Raw genomic sequence first — 22,405 nt, 5'->3', positions numbered from 1 at the left:
CGAGTTGAAAACGATGCCGAATTTACCTGTAAACAAAACCATTCCAAAAGGCAACCAATGAAATTATGAGGTTGAAGGAATACGTCGGAGAATGAAGGTCTTAATATTATGTGAAGTACTTGCCGGAGACAATTTTAAATATTATATTTACTTGAAACAGATCCGAATGTCCTAAAAATCAACTTTTTAATTGCAAGTCTTCATCCATTACTACTGTTGATATTAGCAAATGAGTGCACGCGCGATAGAGAGAGAGAGAGAGAGAGAGAGAGAGAGAGAGGGGGGGGGAGAGAGAGAGGGAGAGAGAGGAAGAATCTGAATTATAAAATAAGGCCAAGTAGACATAACCGTGGCTACCGTAATATGATGGCCTAGCGACGACTATAATTTAGTCTGGTGACGTCATGAACATCGGTCTGTTGAAATTTGGTCACGTGTCTCATGACTAAACCGGAAGTTGGTTTAAAGTTTTGGAGGGTTAAATAAATTTAAACATGCCTTCGAGATGTATGGTTCCAAAATGCCGAGGTAACTACGAAAATGGACAAAAAGTTACCGTGTTTTCATTTCCCCCCCAAAAGGAAATAATTTACCAGTGGATTAATGCAATAAAAAGAAAGGATTTTACTCCATATAAATATAGCAGAGTAAGTGTTAAAATGTTTGAGATATTAAAAAAACAAAAACAAAAAACAAAACAAACAAAAACGCGCCTTTTTTATTTATTTTTTTAGAACGTATTTTAAAATAAAAATGAATATATATATATATATATATATATATATATATATATATATATATATATATATATATATATATATATATATAACGAATTTTACATGTAATTTTAGTTATGGCGATGACGTCATTTTTCAGCTGACAGGCCGTCCATGATGATGGTCACGATATAACACTCATATAAAGTGATAATGTACTGAACTAGTATGTTAAACTAACGTTGCAAATTCGTGGCTGTGGTGGCCGAGTGGTTAAGGCGTTGGACTTGAAATCCAATGGGCAATGCCCGCGCAGGTTCGAATCCTGCCCGCAGCGTGTTATTTTACTATTATTCTTTCAATGATTGACTTGTAAACAAAAAAAAAAAAAAAAAATTCAAAATGGCAATCAGTGAATTTATAAGGAATAATTTCAAATATCGTATTCGTTTGAAGCAGACCCGAATACCCTATAGATCGACTTTTTAATTGCAAGTTTTCATCCATGCAAAAAAATACAGATGGCTGATTCTGGCCGCACGGGGAGGCAAGAGAGAACGTTGAACATATTGGTTGGCACGTGTGAGATTTTTTTTTTAATGCGAAAAGTGAATTCTTACTGTTGATATTAGTAAATGAGCGTACGCGCAATAGAGAGAGAGAGAGAGAGAGAGAGAGAGAGAGAGAGAGAGAGAGAGAGAGAGAGAGAGATCTGAATGAATGATAAATTTAAGCCAAGTCGACACAACGCCGTTCCGCAGATTCAACCGACATAAGTCCAGCTCAAATAAACAGAAGTTTATAGAAGCTAGAAATAATTGTAAGAGAGTGATAGACACAGCTAAGTCAGATTACTCTGAAACCACCAGAAAGCGCATCGAAGCACAGAAATTAGGAACCCGGGATTTTTGGAAAATCTACAACAGCGTAGTTAATAATGGACAGTCAATTATTCCCCCACTAACAAACAATCATGAGGTTGCTTGCACGGCAACTGACAAGGCTAATCTGCTTGCCAGTCGGTTTGCCTCAAACTCCACACTGAACTCGGTACACCACTCACTCCCTGATTTTCCTCTGCGAACAGACGCCACACTTGACGACTTGAAAATCACCCCTTCTCAGGTACATGCTATTATAAAAAACCTAGACACCTCTAAAGCATGTGGACCAGATCTCATCCCGGCTGTGCTATTAAAAAAATGCTCTGCCGAGGTTGCTCCAGTTCTGTCCAAACTTTACAATAAATGCCTTAACGAATCTTGTTTTCCCGACTGCTGGAAAACCGCCTCTGTGGTACCAGTCTTCAAGAATTCTGGTGAAAGAACTGACCCACTAAATTATCGCCCCATTAGCCTCCTCCCGATTTTCGCCAAAATATTTGAGTCCTTAGTTAATAAAGCCCTAGTCCAGCACCTAACAGCTGCTAAACTCTTGACTGACAAACAATATGGATTCAGGCAAGCCCGTTCAACAGCAGATATCTTAACTGTAGTTTCTGAACGTATATACCGTTCATTGGATAAAACAGGGGAGGGTAGAGCGGTGGCCCTTGATATATCTAAGGCTTTTGACAGGGTATGGCACGATGGTCTTCTAAGGAAAATTAGATCATATGGAATCACTGGAAGAATTCATAACGTAATTAAATCCTTCTTAAGTAATAGAAAAATCAAAGTTGTCCTCGACGGACGTACATCCAAACAATATGACATAAATGCGGGAGTGCCTCAGGGGTCTATCCTTGGACCTCTATTGTTCCTGATATTCATAAACGACCTCCCTGATAATATTGTTTCGGAGATGGGTATATTTGCCGATGACACCACTCTCTATAACAGATATGAGGGGAAAACAAATGAACACATATCCAAGAAAATGGCAGAAACACTAGAGGATGACCTCCAATCCGTAGTGGAATGGGGACAAAAATGGTTGGTCTCATTCAATGCTGCTAAGACTAAGCTTGTTTCCTTCAATAACTACAAGAAACCTTCTCTACCACCAATAGCAATGGCCAAGAACACATTGCCTGAAAGTACTTCTTTTAAACTCCTCGGCCTAACGTTTACAGGGAATATGAACTGGAATAGATACATTGAGAGCATTGCCAAGGCTGCTGCAAGGAAGGTTGGCTCCCTCTACCGTGCTAGAAAACTACTTACGCCTGCCAGTATCCTATACCTCTATAAGGCAACCATTCGCCCATGTATGGAGTACTGTTGTCACATCTGGGCTGGTGCATCTGCTGCTTGTCTCTCGCTCCTGGACAGGGTTCAAAAAAGAGTCGCAAACCTGATAGGTCCTGAACTGTCATCTGGGCTTCAACCTCTGTCCCATCGACGAGATGTTGCATCCCTCTGCCTGTTCTACAAATACTTTAATGGTGAATGCTCTGACGAACTGCAAACACTTGTACCTCCCCGACGTAACTACCCCCGACAAACCCGACAAGCTACTAAGTCTCATCCCTTTACAGTGGAGATCCCTAGGTGCAAGAAAGCCTTTTACTCCAATAGTTTCTTCCCCAGAACTGCGGGTCTTTGGAACTCCCTTCCGGGATTCTGCTTTCCCAACTGCAATGATATGCAGAAGTTCAAGTGTAATGTTAACAAACATCTTTCTACTCTTCTCCCTTCATAATGACCCCGCTAATTAATTCCCTAATAGTAGCCCCCTGCTTCAAAGTGGCACTGTGCCTTGTTTGGGGTGAAAATTGAATAAAAAAAAAAAAAAAAAAAAAAAAAAAATCTAAAGTGGCAATATAGTAAGTTAGTATGTTAACCTGACGTCCCGGATGCGCAGCTGTGGTGGCCGAGTGGTTAAGGCGTTGGACTTGAAATCCAATGGGCAATGCCCGCGCAGGTTCGAATCCTGCCCGCAGCGAGTTGTTTTATTATTGTTCTTTCAATGTAGACAAATGCTTACAGTTTTAGAACGTCAACAAATACTTTCATATAGTCTTTAAAGTATAATGAAATGAACGGAATCCAAAAATATAACAAAAAATATAAATAATGGAAAACGCAAAAAGGCAATATTATTTGTTTTATTAGTTTTTTTCTTTTATTCAAATTTTTTTTTTTTCGGCAAAAACTATTAAAACGCATTTCATATATTCCATAGAGATATTTTACAAATTCACGATAAACGACGAAAGAATTGGTTGTTTACTTCAACTTTCTAGAATATTAATTATTATATACTTTGCAATTTGTAATATATATTTACTAGCATGGATACCCGGCGTTGCCCGAGTTCACATGAAGTTCCATTTGGACACACCTGCTATACTAAGGATATTGAGCACTTTTTCATTATTATATGTCAACTCCATCGTGGGAAACGTCGATGCCACCACAACAATTTTAAAAATAAAAGATACGGTAATCCTACGTAAACACGGACAAAAACACGAAAATGTAAAAAAAAAAAAAGAAAAAAAAGAAAAGAAGTACACGACAACCTCCCCACTAGATATTTCGGCAGAAGGGAAACCAAGTGTAGAAGCTATTCGCCAGATATTGAGCACTTTTTGTTGCCCGTGCTTTTGAATCCTCCCCAATAAATAAAAATAAATCAAAAAAAATTTCTTTCACTTAAAATAGCAGGAAGTGCTCGTGCGACCGAAAAAAAATGAGCTGCAATGGCCGGGCTAGAACGTGAAACACGAAAGAAGGGAAGAAGGCAAGAAGTTACGGACAAACGCTTTTGCCTACACGGCCACGAGTGCTTATGACGTCATCACGTTGCAAAATAAGCCTTTTAAACATAGTTTTAGTTTAATACGCGTACGAAAAAGCGATGCGAAAAACGGACCACCATCTGCAAAGGTGTCCAATTGATTGCAAGAGAAGGAATCTTTTTTTTCTAATTTTCACATATTATGCATCCAGGGCATTGCCATTTCAGATGGTACCAGTTTCGATCCGGTCGGATGAGGATCACAACAGTTTTAGCAGACATACAAACAAACACACAAACGCATACACAAACACACAGGCAGGCCCCCTTTATATAATAGATGAAACACGCATTTTTCACGAAAATCCCATTTTATATATAAATTCATGTAATTGTGAGTTAATAACTCAAAATTCATGAAATTCTGACCATTACTTGATTTTTTTATTAACAAAATATTTGCATATGTACTTTACAGCTTATTATGCCATAGAAACATTGTTTTTAAGGCGTCCATAATGCAAACACGATATTAGTTTCGCATTTTCATTATTTTCGTATACTGAGAAAAATCTATGAGGGTCACTGATTTTAATCAAATTAATAATCACCCCAGTCTTGGAGAACTTCTCAAACAAGGAAAAATTAGAGATAATGAAAAACAGTTTCAACGTTTTAAAATACTTATTTACAACTGATTCATAATTGCCTCGGTCTAGGAGGAATTCTCAAACAAGGAAAGATTAAAGATAACAAAGAACAAATACTTTCAGCATTCAAAATATTTATTCGGAAATATTTATCGTTAAATCAGTCTAGGAGGAATTTTCACAATCGAATAATTTCTGTATTTTAAAATACTATAAGATTTACTCTGTCTTTATTTTTTGAAACTTGGGGGTGCTTACTGCTCTTTTAACGGAAAACTCGGAGGTTGTCGACTCATTTTTCATCATTTCAACACTCGGATATCCGCTACCGCCTCCTCTCTACACACATCCTTACATAATAATATTGGTCGCAATGGTCGTACATAATTCAAATGAAAATAAATAAGTGATCTAATCTACGAGGTAAAGTAATGCGAGACGATTATAGGAATTATATTTTTTGCCTAAAATTCTGAAATAACAAAAATAATCTATATTAAATGCTTCCAGTTCACATGTACATGTAAATAAAAAATTGTTCCTGATGCATATCATATTTTGTAACAAATTTGCCTCAGTCTATAAGGATTTATCATTGACAGAAATACCCCAGAATTAATAGTTTTAGCATTTATCTAATAATTCCTCATAAACACTTAGTCGTTCTTTTATGGTTATGGTGCTACGGGAAATTCTCATACCCGCATCAAATTTTCTGTATAAAAATGAAAATTTCCTTTGTAAAAATACGGGGAAAAAAGTTTTATGCTTGTATATCATCAGTCCATTTCATTTTACACTGTTTTAATATCCATGAATGTATTGTTTGATTTATAAAGTTATTTTTTACATTTATTATTACATTCTTAATTTACTTACTGCCTCACAAAACAAAATAATTTTAATTTCACTAATTTATGAAACTAACATAGGAAATACATTTTCCTTGCTCTGAAATAACACGCATAAATTATATTGAATATTTCCAGTTTACATGTATATAAAAATATAAAAAAAAGGTTCCAAGGTATCATTTTTGGAAGGTGGGTGAGGATGCACACGTACGTGCAAACATAAAAAAAATAGCAATTCAATTAGTTAGCATTCTTTTATATCTTCTTGGGCAACACCGAGAAACAGGTCCTGCTAGTTATATTTTAAGTCAATACTGAAATGAAACAAACAATAACCGGGGAACTTTTTTCAGCAAGGATACGAAATCGGCAACGACTGTCTATTTCCTTTTCGAACCAATGGCACCAATAAGTGAATATGCATGATTGCCGCTGAACGTTTACTAAAAACTTAAATATTTGATAAAAGTTATTTGTTGTGTTTCTTTTTTTTTTTTTTTTACATTGAGGTCACCACTTATCAAGGCCCGGAAGCCACAGGGGGATAAGGGTTATTGCGTGTACAGTAATCAATGGAATAGTATCGTAGTAATCGCTAGTATTGGAGATTTGATAAAGTGTCTTGCTTAAGGGGGCGGTTTGTCAGGAATTTGTTTATGTTGGACTTGAAGACATCCAAGTTGTAGTCAGGTAGGAAACAGGCAAACGAAAGAGAGTTCCACAGAAGCCTTGTTCATGGAATCTACGTTTTGATTTAGGCACAAATAAAGAGCGGGGAAAATTAATGACAGTAGTTTCAGCTGGACGGGTGTTTATCGTGAAAGATTGGCGAGGGAGGGACCAGAGATTGAAGCTCGGACGAGCACTTGTCACGGAAATAACGATAAAACAAGCTCGCAATGTCTCTTCTGTGGGGAGAGAGGTTGCAGGAAAGAGCGGGGAAAATTAATGACAGTAGTTTCAGCATAACGGGTGTTTATCATGAAAGATTGGCGAGGGGGACCAGAGATTGGAGCTCAGACGAGCACTTTCCACGGAAATAATGATAAAACAGGCTCGAAACGTCTCTTCTGTGGGAGAGAGGTTGCAGGGAAGGGAAAAGGGCATCCCCCATTAAGCCACGAATCTATTTTGTACTCTGTCAAGACAGGATAGGCTGTTTTTAGCAGCTCCTGCCCAGGTTGCAGCAGTACTCCATCCTTGGACGTACTTGGCTTTTATACAGATAGAGAATTGCATCAGTAGTGAGATACATTCTGGAGCGGTAGAAGGATCCTATTATTTTCCCAGCGACATTGACAACAGACTTGATGTACGTGTATTTTGTTTGATTTTGATTCCTCGTTATAAATGTCAAAATGCGAAATAGAATTATTGTCTTGTTTGATTTGTTGGGCATTTTGGCAGTATAAACAACAAAACGAAAAAGTTGTAAATAAACAAACATACAACAAATAAATGTCACCAAAAGCAGGATAAGTTACACTTCTACTAACCTGGATAAGTAGTTTTTGTGTTTAAATTTATTTTAAAACGATTATTTACTTTAAAACACAAGTAGTGGTGAGTCTTACGTTTGAAGAAGACAAAACTGGCTGACGTTAGATGGTCATCTGGGAGTCTCGATAATCATTAAAAATCGAAAATAAAAACCCTGGTAGAATAGTAAACAAAATAAAACATGGGGTTGGAAAATAAAATAAATTTACAAAAAGTAAATGTTACAAAAGGCAAGTTACTCTTCTACCTATCTGGATACCTTGTTTTTGTTTTAACTTTTTCTTTTCTTTTTAATTTTATTTTTTACTGTTTATTTTCACCCCAAACAAGGCACAGAGTCACTTAGTCGCAATAGACTACTATTTGCAGGGATACTATTTAGGGAGTTGAGCAGTGAGATATCTGTTTACATTATACTTGAACTTCTGCATGTCAGTACAATCAGGGAAGCAAGAGCCCGGAAGGGAATTCCAAAGTGTAGCAGTCAGAGGGGAGAAAGCTATTTTACTAGAAGGCTTTACGGTATCTAGATAGCTCTACAGTGAAAAGGTGGGATTTTGCTGCTTGTCAGGTTTTTCGGGGGTATTGTCGTGGAGGAGGTCCTTGTGCTTAGAGTTCGTCAGCGCACTTGCCATTGAAATACTTATAAAACAGACACAAGTATGTTAAGTTTCAGCGATGGGACAGAGGTTGGAGCTTCGTTGATAGTGCAGGACCTATCAGGTTGTCTACTATTTTCTGAACCCTGTGTAGGAAGGAGGGACTAGTGGCAGATGCACTAGTTCATATATGACAACAATACTCCATACCTGGGCGAATAGTGGTCGTGTGGGGATACAGTATACTCTCAGGTATGAGTAGCTTCTGAGCACGATAGAGAGACCACCTTCCTAGCAGCAGCTTTGGCAATTGCCTGAATGTTTTTGTTCCAGTTCATGTTGTCTAGGAGCTTGAGGGAATGACTTTCAGGCAGGGTATCATTAGTCATGGCAATCATTAGCTGAGAAGGTTTTTTTTTGTAATTATTCAAGGAAATAAGCTTAGTCTTACCAACATTGAAAGTTACCAACCAGTTAGAGCCCCATTCCACTACAGATCGGAAGAGTTCCTCTTCATTCTCTTATATATGTGTTCATTAGTTTGTTATAGCGCGTGATGTCATCAGCAAGTATTCACCCACAATATATTTCTTATTTATTTACAAATAAAGCCTGTTTAGTTTGAAGAAACAAGAAAATAATGGTCTCATTAGAGCCATAGTCGAGCATAGATAAAAATCCCAAATCAAACAAATTACTGATTGAAACACACCCAGTAGACGTCATCAATGCAAACACGCGATGATCAGTATTTTGTTTAAATTTCGATATTTGAACAATTACTGAAACTCGATTATGGCTCCAACGAGACCACTATTTTATATTTCATTCTAAATGAACAGGCTTTACATTACGATTATTTTAAAGTAAAACAATTCAAGATGCAAGAAAAATTAAACATAACCAAATAGATAGAAGAGTAACGTATATTGCCTTTGGTAACGTTTAATTGCGGTGCATTCATTATTTCAAAACTTTTGGTCTAATCTGGAAAATCATCGTATTCTTATACTATAGTCCACCTTTTTGTCCTTAGTCAGTGAATGAGAAATCCTACAAGGCAGAGGTAATCTTTATTTTTATCTCAATACAGTGTACCTCTTTTAAGGAGCTGGATTAGGCCTTGAAGACATCCAAGTTGTAGTCAGGAGGGAAGCAGGCAGACGGAACAGAGTTACACAGGTGTGCAGTTCTAAGAAAGAAGCTTTGTTCATGGAATCTACGTTTTAATTATTAGATCATTTATTTCTATTAGATTGTAGGTTTCTATTAGATTATTTATTTTCCTATTTTATAAAATAGTTATCTTTTTGCTATGTTTATATAGTAATAATATAAACCATTATTCACTATATTAATATAAATATTAATAAAATTGTGCGACAGTTATTTATTCATATGTATTGTATCAATTTAACTTTGGTTAAGTTGGTTTAAAGTTTTGGAGGGTTAAATAAATTTAAACATGCCGTCGAGATGTATAGTTCCAAAATGCCGAGGTAACTACAAAAATGGACAAAAAGTTACCGTGTTTTCATTTACCCCCAAAAAGGAAAAAAAAATTACCGGTGAATTAATGCAATAAAAAGAAAGAATTTTACTCCATCTAAATATAGCAAAGTAAGTGTTAAAATTTTTGAGATATTAAAAAACAAAACCAAAACAAAACAAAAACAAAACAAAACAAAAAAAAAACGCGCCTTTTTTATTTATTTATTTATTTTTTTAGAACGTATTTTAACATAAAAATGAATATATATATAAAATGAATTTTACATGTAATTTTAGTTATGTGCTGAAATAATAAATTATTATTTAGAAACTTATTTAAAATGGAGAGTATAGTGAAAATATTATTTAACAATTTAATAAAAGCGATATCGTAAAAAAGAAATTCCTTGTTTAAATAATTCTAAATAAGAAAAATCATTTATCTTTTTAGTTCAACTATTTTACTGTGCAATATTTATATCAGCATGAAATAGATTAAACTTTTTTTTTTTAAAGTTTATGACCGCTTTTGTTATCCCAAAAGCTTATTAAAAATTATTTGTGGTGAATGTCGTGGCCCTATAGGTGTCAGAATTTTGGAGAATATACTTCCAAAATAAATTATTAAAATTATTTAAAAAAATAATAGAAAGATTATTTTTTATTTAAAGAAAAGTACTTACAAAATGCCGGCAATAAAAAAAATAATATTTCTATTATTTTTTAAACAATCTTAATAGTTTATTTTGGAAGTATATTCCATAAAGAAAATAAACAACCCACTTTAAACGGAGAAATTACGAGTTTTGTATATGTTATTCGCAGTTTTGTGTTAGGGTTGTCAAAAATTTCCCCAAAATCATGATACTGCTAGTGGCGCTGTAAACGAAAATAACGTTTAAAATTACGGCAAACGAGTAGTTTCGAATATGAAGAAGTGTTAGTTTTAAAAAATGGGGGATCACTTTTCTATAAAAATTTAAACGTAAAATGAGCACCCAATTTATGGCCATCGTGTTTTTAGAGCGCTTTCTTTTTAACAAATGAAAGCGAAGAAAAATGAGTATTGCCACATTTATGTTGGGCGTTGGGAGTCAACGTTCAATGAACACAGTTTAACGTAAAATGAGCACCCCCTTTCAAAAAGTGTAAACAGAATTTTTGTCGGGGAGAGGGGGTCAACTGTAGGTGCTCATTTTACGTTTAGTTGTGTTCATACCTACATCAAAGAGACACTTCGCCTTGTTTGAGGCGAAAATGTAATTAACAAAAAAAATTGCTCGTTGCCCATGTAAAAAAAAAAAATTGGTCATAAAGTGTGTGGTCGTTTTAGGTTAAATTATCCCCCCCTTTTTAACTAACATCTCTTTGTATCTTGGAAACTACTAGTTTGCCGTAATTTTAAACGTTATTTTCGTTTTCAGCACCACCGAAAACCTATAGAAGTGGTAATTTAAAAGGATTTTTCGAGGGCGGACTAATTCTGCACATTTACCTTATTTTTTTTATTTTATCGTTTTTTGTCATGCAATTTTCTTTTTTTTTGTATTAAGTCAAACATGGTACGATTTTCTTTTAAATTATTTCTTTAGGTATGTGAACTTCATTTTCGACCTGAAGACATACAGCGAGAGGTATCAGCATTTGATGAAAGGACTGGAAAGACAATTAGTGTTAAATTAAAAAATCCCTATCTTAAGGATGATGCTATTCCTCGAATATTACCAAACTGTCCCTCCTATTTATCGTCATCAACCACTTTTAGTGAGTGTCCTAACGCAAAGAAAATGCGTTTAGAAAATTATGCTCTTAAGCGTGCATTATGTGAAAGTGTTGCTGACGAGTTAGAGTTACGGAAACGTAAAACTTTCCATAATATTGATGATTTAGAAAAAGAATTAACGTTTATAGATAAAAATTATTGGACTTCTATTAGGCAAGACAATACCATCATTATATGCCATATCAAGAGATGCCCATGTCCCAAAATAAAAATGTCTATGGTGATTGAACCGGACTTGGCCGTTAGAGTATTCTGTAGTGACATGGAAATGAGTACTATAGGGGAGTATAGAATTCCTAAACATGTAACAGCGGAAAATACTCTGCAGATTTTGATGGAAAACATGAAAAAAATGGACACCGAAGAATAGGAAATGAAAACTTCTAATATAAGTTCTTTATTAAAATTAATCTTATCATTTTTGCTATTAGTGCAAGATGAACCATTTAAATATTTTAATGCCATTAAGTCCATATCTGAACAAATTTTAACATAATGACAATGGTGAAATGATGGTATTTTCTTCCTTATATAACTGCTCCCCTAGAAGGTACAGACTGTTAAGAGACACTAAAAATGTAATTTTACCATACTATTCAACCATTCGAAGATTAACCTTATCAACTTCAATGAATCCTGTCATTAAACAACACGATAACAATTTTCTCATGTATATTAAAAGTAAGTTCAAGTTACTAATGCAGAATGACATCACAGTATCTTTACTTGTTGATGAAATACATCTCAAACCTTATCTAGATTATAAAGGTGGTAATATTGTTGGCTTAGCTAACAACAGCAATGAACCTGCCACAAGTGCATTTGCTTTTATGCGTAGCAGTGTATTCTTACAATATAAGGATGTTGTGCATGTTATGCCAACTAAATGTCTTCTAGCTGAGAACGTATTTGACATAATTAAACGTGTAATAATTGGCTTAGAAGATATAAGGTATTATCTGTTATAACAGATAATAATGCAATAAAAAAAGCTATGCCTTTCCTTTGTAGCCCATCAAAGCTTTCAATTGTATATCCCCATCCAGTTAGAACGTCTAGCCCTCTTTTCTTCTTATTAGACTCAGTGCATATATTTAAATGCATTAGAAACAATTGGCTTGGCCAAAAAGATGCACGTAAATGCATGATATTCCCAAAGTTTTGTTATAATGGAAATCATGAATTAGATAACATCCAAAGTGCTCCATTTTCTAGTTTACATAAACTTTATGCCCTAGAATCTCAATCACTTGTGAAATATTGCTATAAGTTGACTTCAAAAGCTCTTTCTTCGACTACTTTTGAAAGGCAAAATGTTAATTTGGTTTTGCAAATTTTCAACGAATATACTATTCAAGGTTTGCTAACCTTAGGAAAACAGGAATGCTTACCAAATTATGCAGAAATCGCAGAATACATTCAAATATTTTATATTTGGTGGACAATACTGAATGTGAAAACACCATATAAAGGTTGTCGACTTCGTAATAAATATGCTAATCCACTTACATTAAATAGTGATAATTATAGTTTACTAAATGTGTTCTGTGACTGGTTAGAAACTTGGAATAGCATTCCTGGAAGAACTGGTAAGTTAACAAAGGAAACATATACTGCTTTGCACCATACTACTTACGCAATTTTAGAATTGACTAAATGTTGTATAAATGTATTGAACATGTATATATTACCAGGAAAGTTTCAGACAGATAACCTTGAGGCAAGGTTTGGCCAGTATCGACAACTTAGTGGAGATCAGTATAATATATCGATACGTCAGGTGTATGAATGTGAAAAAAAAAACTCAGAATGTTGTCAGTTTTAAAATTGAGCTTACCAATTTATAATCGAACTATTGAATTGAAAAATGTAAAAGAAACTAACTTAGATTAAATGACAAGGGAGCAAGAGTTACATGTTTATAAATTTAACATAGATGTAACAGAAGATGATGTTAATCAATGCAAGGAAGTACTTCCTGTTATATTATACTTAGCAGGTTATTGCGGTCATGCAGTTTTCAAAAAACTGATATGCAATAGCTGCAAAAATTTAATATCCGGGAGAGAGGCTGTTGAAGAAATAGCTTTTTTAATATTCAATGCTTGAAATATTTCTGCCTTAGTAACTTTGTTTATACTAACATTTGTTTGAATTTAATTTTTAACTTATTGTTTGTTATTCAGTTAAACTAATTGTTCGTTATTCAGTTAAACTAATTTATTGTTCGTTATTCAGTTAAACCAATTTATTGTTCGTTTTTCAGTTAAACTAATTTATTGTTCGTTTTTCAGGTAAACTAATTTATTGTTCGTATTTCAGTTAAACTAATTTATTGTTTGTTTTTCAGTTTTGATTTTTAAAATATTATTTTATTGATTTAAAAAATATTTATTGTTCACTTTTATTTTTTCTATTGAATAAACTTCAGTTACATACAAATCAAGTCGTATTCCTTTTCTTTTTAAACTTTAAAACAACTTTTCTCCCTTTCAATTCGTTTTTTATTATTAATATTTTTATTATTAATATTGGATGAGTTTCAGTACAAAGTATCATGTTTATCTTTTTTAATCCAATTTTAAAGTTTTCTAACGCTTTCTGTAAAAAATGTCTGCTCATTATCGACAGTCTGTGTTACTGTTCCACTTATCTTGATTGCTAGGACCTATGGCGATGACGTCATTTTTCAGCTGACAGGCCATCCATGATGATGGTCACGACATAACACTCATATAAAGTGATAATGTACTGAACTAGTATGTTAAACTAACGTTGCAAATTCGTGGCTGTGGTGGCCGAGTGGTTAAGGCGTTGGACTTGAAATCCAATGGGCAATGCCCGCGCAGGTTCGAATCCTGCCCGCAGCGTGTTATTTTACTATTATTCTTTCAATGATTGACTTGTAAAAAAAATTCAAAATGGCAATCAGTGAATTTTTAAGGAATAATTTCAAATATCGTATTCGTTTGAAGCAGACCCGAATACCCTATAGATCGACTTTTTAATTGCAAGTTTTCATCCATGCAAAAAAATGCAGATGACTGATTCTGGCCGCACGGGGAGGCAAGAGAGAACGTTGAACATATTAGTTGGCACGTGTGAGATTTTTTTTTTAATGCGAAAAGTAAATTCTTACTGTTGATATTAGTAAATGAGTGTACGCGCAATAGAGAGAGAGATAGATAGAGAGAGAGAGAGCGAGAGAGAGAGATAGATAGATAGAGAGAGAGAGAGAGAGAGAGAGAGAGAGAGAGAGAGAGAGAGAGAGAGAGAGATCTGAATGAATGATAAATTTAAGCCAAGTCGACACAACGCCCATCTAAAGTGGCAATATAGTAAGTTAGTATGTTAACCTGACGTCCCGGATGCGCAGCTGTGGTGGCCGAGTGGTTAAGGCGTTGGACTTGAAATCCAATGGGCAATGCCCGCGCAGGTTCGAATCCTGCCCGCAGCGAGTTGTTTTATTATTGTTCTTTCAATGTAGACAAATGTTTACAGTTTTAGAACGTCAACAAATACTTTCATATAGCCTTTAAAGTATAATGAAATGAACGAAATCCAAAAATATAACAAAAAATATAAATAATGGAAAACGCAAAAAGGCGATATTATTTGTTTTATTAGTTTTTTTCTTTTATTAAAGTTCTCGTTTTTTTTTTTTTTAATTTTTTTTAAGTAAGACACTTTATCAAATCTCCAATACTAACGATTACTGCGATACTATTCCATTAATTACTGTATACGCAATAACCCTCATCCCCCTGTGGCTTCCGGGACTTGATAAGTGGTGGTGACCTCGATGTAAAAAAAAAAAAGAAACAAAATAAATAACCTTTACCAAACATTTAAGTTTTTAGTAAACAGTTAGACAGTGGTTGCTGATTTCGTATCCTTGCTGAAAAAAGTTCCCCGGTTATTATTTGAGCGAATAGTGGTCGTGTGGGGATACAGTATACTCTCAGGTGTGAGTAGCTTCTGAGCACGATAAAGAGAGCCCACCTTCCTAGCAGCAGCTTTGGCAATTGCCTTAATGTTTTTGTTCCAATTCATGTTGTCTAGGAGCTAGAGGGAATGACTTTCAGGCAGGGTATCATTAGTCATGGCAATCATTAGCTGAGAAGGTTTTTTTTTTGTAATTATTAAAGGAAATAAGCTTAGTCTTACCAACATTGAAAGTTACCAACCAGTTAGAGCCCCATTCCACTACAGATCGGAAGAGTTCCTCTTCATTCCCTAAGATATGTGTTCATTAGTTTGTTATAGCGCGTGGTGTCATCAGCAAGTATTCCCCCAAAATATATTTCTTATTTATTTACAAATAAAGCCTGTTTAGGTAGAAGAAACAAGAAAATAATGGTCTCATTAGAGCCATAGTCGAGCATAGATAAAAATCCCAAATCAAACAAATTACTGATTGAAACACACCCAGTAGACGTCATCAATGCAAACACGCGATGATCAGTATTTTGTTTAAATTTCGATATTTGAACAATTACTGAAACTCGATTATGGCTCCAACGAGACCACTATTTTATATTTAATTCTAAACGAACAGGCTTTACATTACGATTATTTTAAAGTAAAACAATTCAAGATGCAAGAAAAATTAAACATAACCAAGTAGATAGAAGTGTAACGTATCTTGCCTTTGGTAACGTTTAATTGCGGTGCATTCATTATTTCAAAACTTTTGGTCTAATCTGGAAAATCATCGTATTCTTATACTATAGTCCACCTTTTTGTCCTTAGTCAGTGAATGAGAAATCCTACAAGGCAGAGGTAATCTTTATTTTTATCTCAATACAGTGTACCTCTTTTAAGAAGCTGGGTTAGGCTTTATGTCTGATTCTGGTACCATCGAGAAGCAAGTCAAGAGAGAGTATTGAACGTATAGTTTGTCTGATAAATGTGCCAACGTTTTTCCTTTTATTTTTTTAATACGAAAAAGTGAATTCCAACTGTTTATATTAGCAAATGAGAAACTATTAGTGAGCGTGAGCGAGTGAGTGAGTGAGTGTGTGTGTGTGTGTGTGTGTGTGAGAGAGAGAGCAAGAGAGAGGGAGAGAGGGAGAGAGTAATCTGAATTATAAAATTAGGCCAAGTAAACACAACGCTCATATAAAGTGATAATATACTGACTTACTATGTGAAACTAACATCACGGCAACGCGGCTGTGGTGGCCGAGTGGTTAAGGCGTTGGACTTGAAATCCAATGGGCAATGCCCGCGCAGGTTCGAATCCTGCCCGCAGCGACTTGTTTTATTATTATTCTTTCAATGTAGACAAATATTGACTGTTTGAGAGCGTTACAAAGTTAAAAGCGGCTTGATTTCAATTATCAAAGTCATTGAAATATAATTAAATCATCGGAAGCAATATATAAACTGCTTCAAATAAATTTGATGTAATTACGAAGTATAACAATCCGGCGTTGTTCAACATGCAAAGTTGTTTTTTATTTTTCTGCACTTAAGAAAAAATAATGCCATGGAAATATTTTTCAATAAAAATATGAATTATTATCTTTGCTGATTCAAATTTTTCGGTCATAATTTAAAAAATATTTCCATAGTATCAGTTGTATAAGGGGAGATACATACTTTCTTTTAATAAACTGTACGTTATTGTAATTTCATAAACATGGAACAACAATAACAAATGAAAATTGGCTAGTCAGAATCAATGTTTGATGTGACAAATTAAATTCTATTAAATCCAATTTTTTTTTAATTTTACAAGAGTGACTTTATACATCACATACCCTCCCCCCTTTCATCGACAGAAAAGCTGTGTACATTCAGTATATGAGGAGGAACCAGGCTAATACCCGCATAACAAATGCCGAACTAATCAAATTGGATTCCTCGTATTAACGTTAGTCTACGCTGTAAAATCTATATGGCTATATTCATAAAATATACAGCCACTGTACGTTTTTGAGAAACTTTTTAAAAAAAATTATATTTTCACCCTAAACAAGGCACATTGCCACTTTGGTGTAGGAGGCTACTATCAGGGACAACAACTACTGGGGTACTATCTAGGGATTTGAGCAGCAAGATGTCGGTTCACGTTACACTTGAACTTCTGCACGTCAGTACAGTTGGGGAAGCAGAGACCTGGAATGGAATTCCAAAGTTTAACGGTTCTGGGGAAGAAACTACCGGAGTAGAAAGATCTTCTACATCTAGGGATCTCTACTGTGCGGGGGTGGGATTAAGCTGCCTGTCGGGTTTGTCGAGAGTGTTTAGTCGTTGGGGTACAAGTGCTTGCAGTTCGCCAGAGCATTCACCATTAAAATACTTGTAGAAAAGGCAGAGGGATGCAACATTTCGTCGATGGGTCAGAGGCTGAAGCTTAGATGCCAGTTCAGGGCCTATCAGATTGGAGACTCTCTTTTGAACCTTGTCTAGGAGCGAGAGACTAGTAGCAGATACACCAGCCCAAATATGACAGCAATACTCCATACATGGGCGAATGGTGGCCTTATAGAGGTACATGATACTTTCGCGTGTTAGTAGTTTTCTAGCACGGTAGAGAGAGCCTATCTTCTTCGCAGCGGCCCTGGCAATGCTTTCAATGTAATTGTTCCAACTCATGTTTCCTGTGAACGTTAGGCCAAGGAGTTTGAAAGATGTACTCTCAGATAAAGAGTCGCTGGCCATTGCTATTGGTGGTAGATAAGGTTTCTTGTAATTATTGAAGGAAACAAGTTTAGTTTTGGCGGTATTGAACGTGACCATCCATTTTTGTCCCCATTCCACTACAGATTGGAGGTCATCCTCTAGTGTTTCCACCATTTCCCTAGAGATTTGTTCATTTGTTTTCCTGTCGTGCCTGCTATAGAGTGTGGTGTCATCAGCATATATATCCATCTTAGAGGCAATTTTGTCGGGGAGGTCATTTATGAATATTAGGAACAATAGAGGTCCAAGGATAGACCCTTGGGACACTCCCGCATTTATATCATATTGTTTAGATGTACGACCGTCGAGGACAACCTGGATATTTCTCTTATCTAAGAATGATTTAATTATGTTAAGTATTCTACCAGTGATACCGTATGATCTAATTTTCCTGAGGAGAGTCTCATGCCAACCCTGTCAAAAGCGTTAGATATATCTAGAGCTACAGCTCTGCCCTCCCCCGCTTTGTCCAGTGAATGATATATACATTCAGAGATTACAGTTAGGATGTCTGCTGTGGAACGGGCTTGTCTAAATCCATATTGTTGGTCATTCAGAAGTTTCCGGCACCCCTTTTGTTCGTTAGGAAAAACACCATTACTCTCAAGATGTTCATAAATTTTCTCCGCAAATATTTCAGTCAACAGTTTCCACATCAATGGCAGACATTAATTGGTCTATAATTATTGGTCAATAATAATAATAATAATAATAATAATAATAATAATAATAATAATAATAATAATAATAACAACGCGTTCCAAAGTTTCACATATTTTTTTCATGTCACTTTGCTTATTTGAAGTAAAACAGGAAGTCCGGTTTGGTAATCGGAACATTTTCACATTGAAGCTAGGTTTTCACTTGAGACTTGGTACGGTCGCACTTAGGGTCGCCTATGCTTCTGAATCACCTATCAAAATATATCTCGAGAGCCTGTCTGTATTTTTGTCTGTCTGTCTGTCTGTCTTCCCCCCTCTCTCTGTCTGTCTGTCTGTCTGTCTCTCTCTCTCTCTCTCTCTCTCTCTCTCTCTCTATATATATATATATATATATATATATATATATATATATATATATATATATAAAGGGAGAGGAATTTAAATCGGCGGCTAGACTTTAGAAAGAAAATAATTTCTAAGCAAATTTGTATTTTCCCCTCCTTATGTTAGGAATGGCTTTCTAAAATCTCGCAAGTTCGAATTATTTAAAGTTTACTAAAGTTTGGAGTTATGCACCTTCAGATTTTTTTTTTAAATGGTGTCGCTTGACCGTTGTTTCTTGTTTGCCCATGAATTTGATCTTTGTAAAGATAAACTAGTTGATCAATTTACGTGATTTTTGGAATACAATATTTTGTATATTACAATATTTTTCTTTACTTTTGTTTTTTCATAGGAGGAACGTTGGACCAGCACCGTGATATATGCGCGTCTTGTCTTATACGGAGTCTGCATATTACAACCTCTTCTGTTCTTGCTATTCTGAAACTTACATCATCAACATTTTGTGCAATTTGTTGCTTTGGCATTTATCCTAAGATTTTTGCCATCTTCTTATATAGGGATTTAGAAATGGGAGCGAGAATTGTTTGGCTCTTTATTTCCCCCGGATAACGCTGTTCAATGTGTAACTGTCAATGGGTTAATTGAATTTCTGGTGTTTTGAATGAGAGATAGATAGATATCTAGATAAATAGATAGACAGATAGATAGATAGATAGATATATAGAGAGAAAGAGAGAGAGAAAGAGGGAGAAAGAGTTATATGACTTATAAAAATAGGTCAATAAATGTCACAAATAAAATGATATTGTACTGGATTAATACATTATCTTGACACGTCAACCGCACAGCTGTGGTGGCCGAGTGGTTAAGGCGTTGGACTTGAAATCCAGTGGGCTATGCCCGCGCAGGTTCGAATCCTGCCCGCAGCGGATTATTTTGATATCATTTCGTTTTTTAATGCAGATGAATATTTGCTACAAAGGCTATTCTAACTTGAAATTACTAAAGTCATAAAAATGTAATGAAATGACTCAGATCCAATGTATAATCGTTTCAAATACATTTGATGTCATTTAATAACTATAAAAACAGGACAAGTATACATAAGTCTCATATAAAAAAAAGACCCTGATATTTCATTAGCTTATTTTATTATTATGATTTGTTCATTTTAGTTCCGCAAGCTGTGGTGGCCGAGTGGTTAAGGCGTTGGACTTGAAATCCAATGGGCAGTGCCCGCGCAGGTTCGAATCCTGCCTGCAGAGATAACAATTTTTGTTGTTTATCAATTTAGAAAATGCACGTGTAAGTTTTTACCGCGTAATGACTGATTTGAATACTAGATCTTTTACCGGGTTTCTTTGCAGATTAATGTGCAATAAATTTTGACACTTTAGATGAGAGAGAGAGAGAGAGAGAGAGAGAGAGAGAGAAAAGTAAAAGGACGTTTTATATAAAAAATTGAGATTTCATAATTCATTGGTTTACATAGTCTCTTCAACATGAGCTGTGATATCCGAGGAATTAAGGCGTTGGACTTGAAATGTACGATATCTACGAAAGTTCGAATTCTGCCCTCAGCGACATATTTTTACCGTTTATTAATTTAGACCAGTTAGAACGCTTTCAGATCCACTGCACAGAGCCTTGATTTGGAGGCTACACCTGTTATTGCTTACCGCACATCACATCTTAAAACGGAATCGAAATATTTCAATATAACAATCTTACACTGATTATGTTATAATAAAAAGCACACCGGATGTAAATTTGTATAATCCATTCTGTTAACTTAAGTCGAAGAACCCACATTAAACATCGTTAAAAAAAGAAATTTTATACATTCATTCACTCCTAACAAAACATATTGGCATTTGGACGCAAGGGGCTAATATTTGTGGCCATGTCTAGAGAAGACTTCCGGGAGTTAAACAGCGATATATTTGCTTACATTACATTTATACTTTTGCATATTAATACAGTTAGGGACTGGAAACAGTTAAGTCTAGAACGTTAAAAGTAAAAAAAAGAACCCTCGACCTTAAATAACCTTATAGCAGTCGATAGGCAAATAAACCGAACGATCAATTTACCAAAAACCAAAGAGTAGCAGTTCGAATGAAGAAACTATTAGAGCATTAGGTTCAGAAGAAAATTCTTGCGGAATTTTTAATTTTACTTTTAAATGATGTATTTTCAAATAAGTTTTACCTTTGCTTTATATATCATTTTACACAACGTTTTTCTCTCTATCTAATCGTTTAAATTATAATCGTTTAAAAACAATTATGTCTCTTTTTCAGAACGTTAGAAACAAATTCGCACAATTTTAATATTTCAATTCATATTTCAATTCAAGCTAGACCGAAAAGCTGCTGAACAGCTCTCGATATTAACGAAACGTTTTACCCAGAAACCACTACTGGACACACAGCACAATGGTGGTTTAAGAAATGTGGCAGCGACGAGAATCTTGAAGATGATGAGTTAGTGGTCGGCCATCGAATGTTGACAACGATCAATTAAGAGCCTTAGTTGAAGCCAATCCACGCACAACTGTTCAAGAACTTGCTTATGAATTAGACGTAACATATACGACTATTTCCAACTACTTGAGAGAGATTGGAAAGAAACACAAACTTGATAAATGGGTGCGTCACGAATTGAGCGACAACCGAAAGAAATGCCGTCATGTCGTCTTCCCTTCTTTTACGCAACAAAAAGAAGATAAAGTGGGGTCTTTATGACAAACGGCGATGCCCAGCTCAGTGGTTAGACGCCGACGAAGCTTCACAAGACTTCTCGAAGCCAGAGTTGTATCAACAGAAGACCATGCTGACTGTTTGGTGGTCTGCGATCGGTCTCATCCATTAGTTTCTTGAATGCAGGCGAAACTATTATATCAAAGAAGTACTGTAAAAAAAAATAGATGAATGCATCAGAAACTTCGACAACAACACCTAGCCTTAGTCGACAGAAAAGACCCAATTATCCTTCATGACAATGCCCGACCGCACTTTGCTAAACCAACTCTGCAAAATTGAACGAATTGGGCTACGAAATTCCGCCTTATTCGTCATACTCTCCAGACCGCTACAACATTTTAAGCATCTTGACAACTTTCTGCGTGAAAAATGCTTCGAAAACCTAGACAATATCAAAAACGCCTTCAGAACACACAATATAAAAATATGTTACTGGCATAAATCCAGTTGTTTTGCATTGAAAAAATGTGTTTATTCTGATAGTGCTTATTACTAGCAATATATATATATATATATATATATATATATATATATATATATATATATATATATATATATATATATATATTTAATTTGAGCCGAGATATGTTCATCTGAATTTAAAAGTTAACACCGCAAGAACTTTCTTGTTAATCTGATAGAAAGCTTTACGGAATCTAGCGACCT

At 35.1% G+C, this 22,405-nt stretch overlaps 7 non-coding genes across 7 annotated transcripts; all 7 read left to right on the top strand.

The window, feature by feature from the left end:
• Positions 1–971: 971 nt before the first annotated feature.
• Trnas-uga (transfer RNA serine (anticodon UGA)) lies at positions 972–1,053 on the top strand. The gene has a single exon. It is a non-coding gene; the product is annotated as a tRNA-Ser (tRNA).
• A 2,467-nt stretch (positions 1,054–3,520) lies between these two features.
• On the top strand, positions 3,521–3,602 carry Trnas-uga (transfer RNA serine (anticodon UGA)). Its single transcript has one exon. It is a non-coding gene; the product is annotated as a tRNA-Ser (tRNA).
• Positions 3,603–14,065: 10,463 nt separating this feature from the next.
• Trnas-uga (transfer RNA serine (anticodon UGA)) lies at positions 14,066–14,147 on the top strand. Its single transcript has one exon. It is a non-coding gene; the product is annotated as a tRNA-Ser (tRNA).
• Positions 14,148–14,652: 505 nt separating this feature from the next.
• Trnas-uga (transfer RNA serine (anticodon UGA)) lies at positions 14,653–14,734 on the top strand. The gene has a single exon. It is a non-coding gene; the product is annotated as a tRNA-Ser (tRNA).
• A 1,717-nt stretch (positions 14,735–16,451) lies between these two features.
• Positions 16,452–16,533, top strand: Trnas-uga (transfer RNA serine (anticodon UGA)). Its single transcript has one exon. It is a non-coding gene; the product is annotated as a tRNA-Ser (tRNA).
• Positions 16,534–19,821: 3,288 nt separating this feature from the next.
• Trnas-uga (transfer RNA serine (anticodon UGA)) lies at positions 19,822–19,903 on the top strand. The gene has a single exon. It is a non-coding gene; the product is annotated as a tRNA-Ser (tRNA).
• Positions 19,904–20,157: 254 nt separating this feature from the next.
• Trnas-uga (transfer RNA serine (anticodon UGA)) lies at positions 20,158–20,239 on the top strand. Its single transcript has one exon. It is a non-coding gene; the product is annotated as a tRNA-Ser (tRNA).
• The last annotated feature ends 2,166 nt before the right edge of the window (positions 20,240–22,405 follow it).

This window comes from Euprymna scolopes, chromosome 30, assembly GCF_053919585.1.
Source record: "Euprymna scolopes isolate OS-2025 chromosome 30, ASM5391958v1, whole genome shotgun sequence".
In the NCBI taxonomy this organism is placed as follows: Eukaryota; Metazoa; Mollusca; class Cephalopoda; order Sepiida; family Sepiolidae; genus Euprymna; species Euprymna scolopes.
This window is presented reverse-complemented; position numbering and strand designations above follow the sequence as displayed.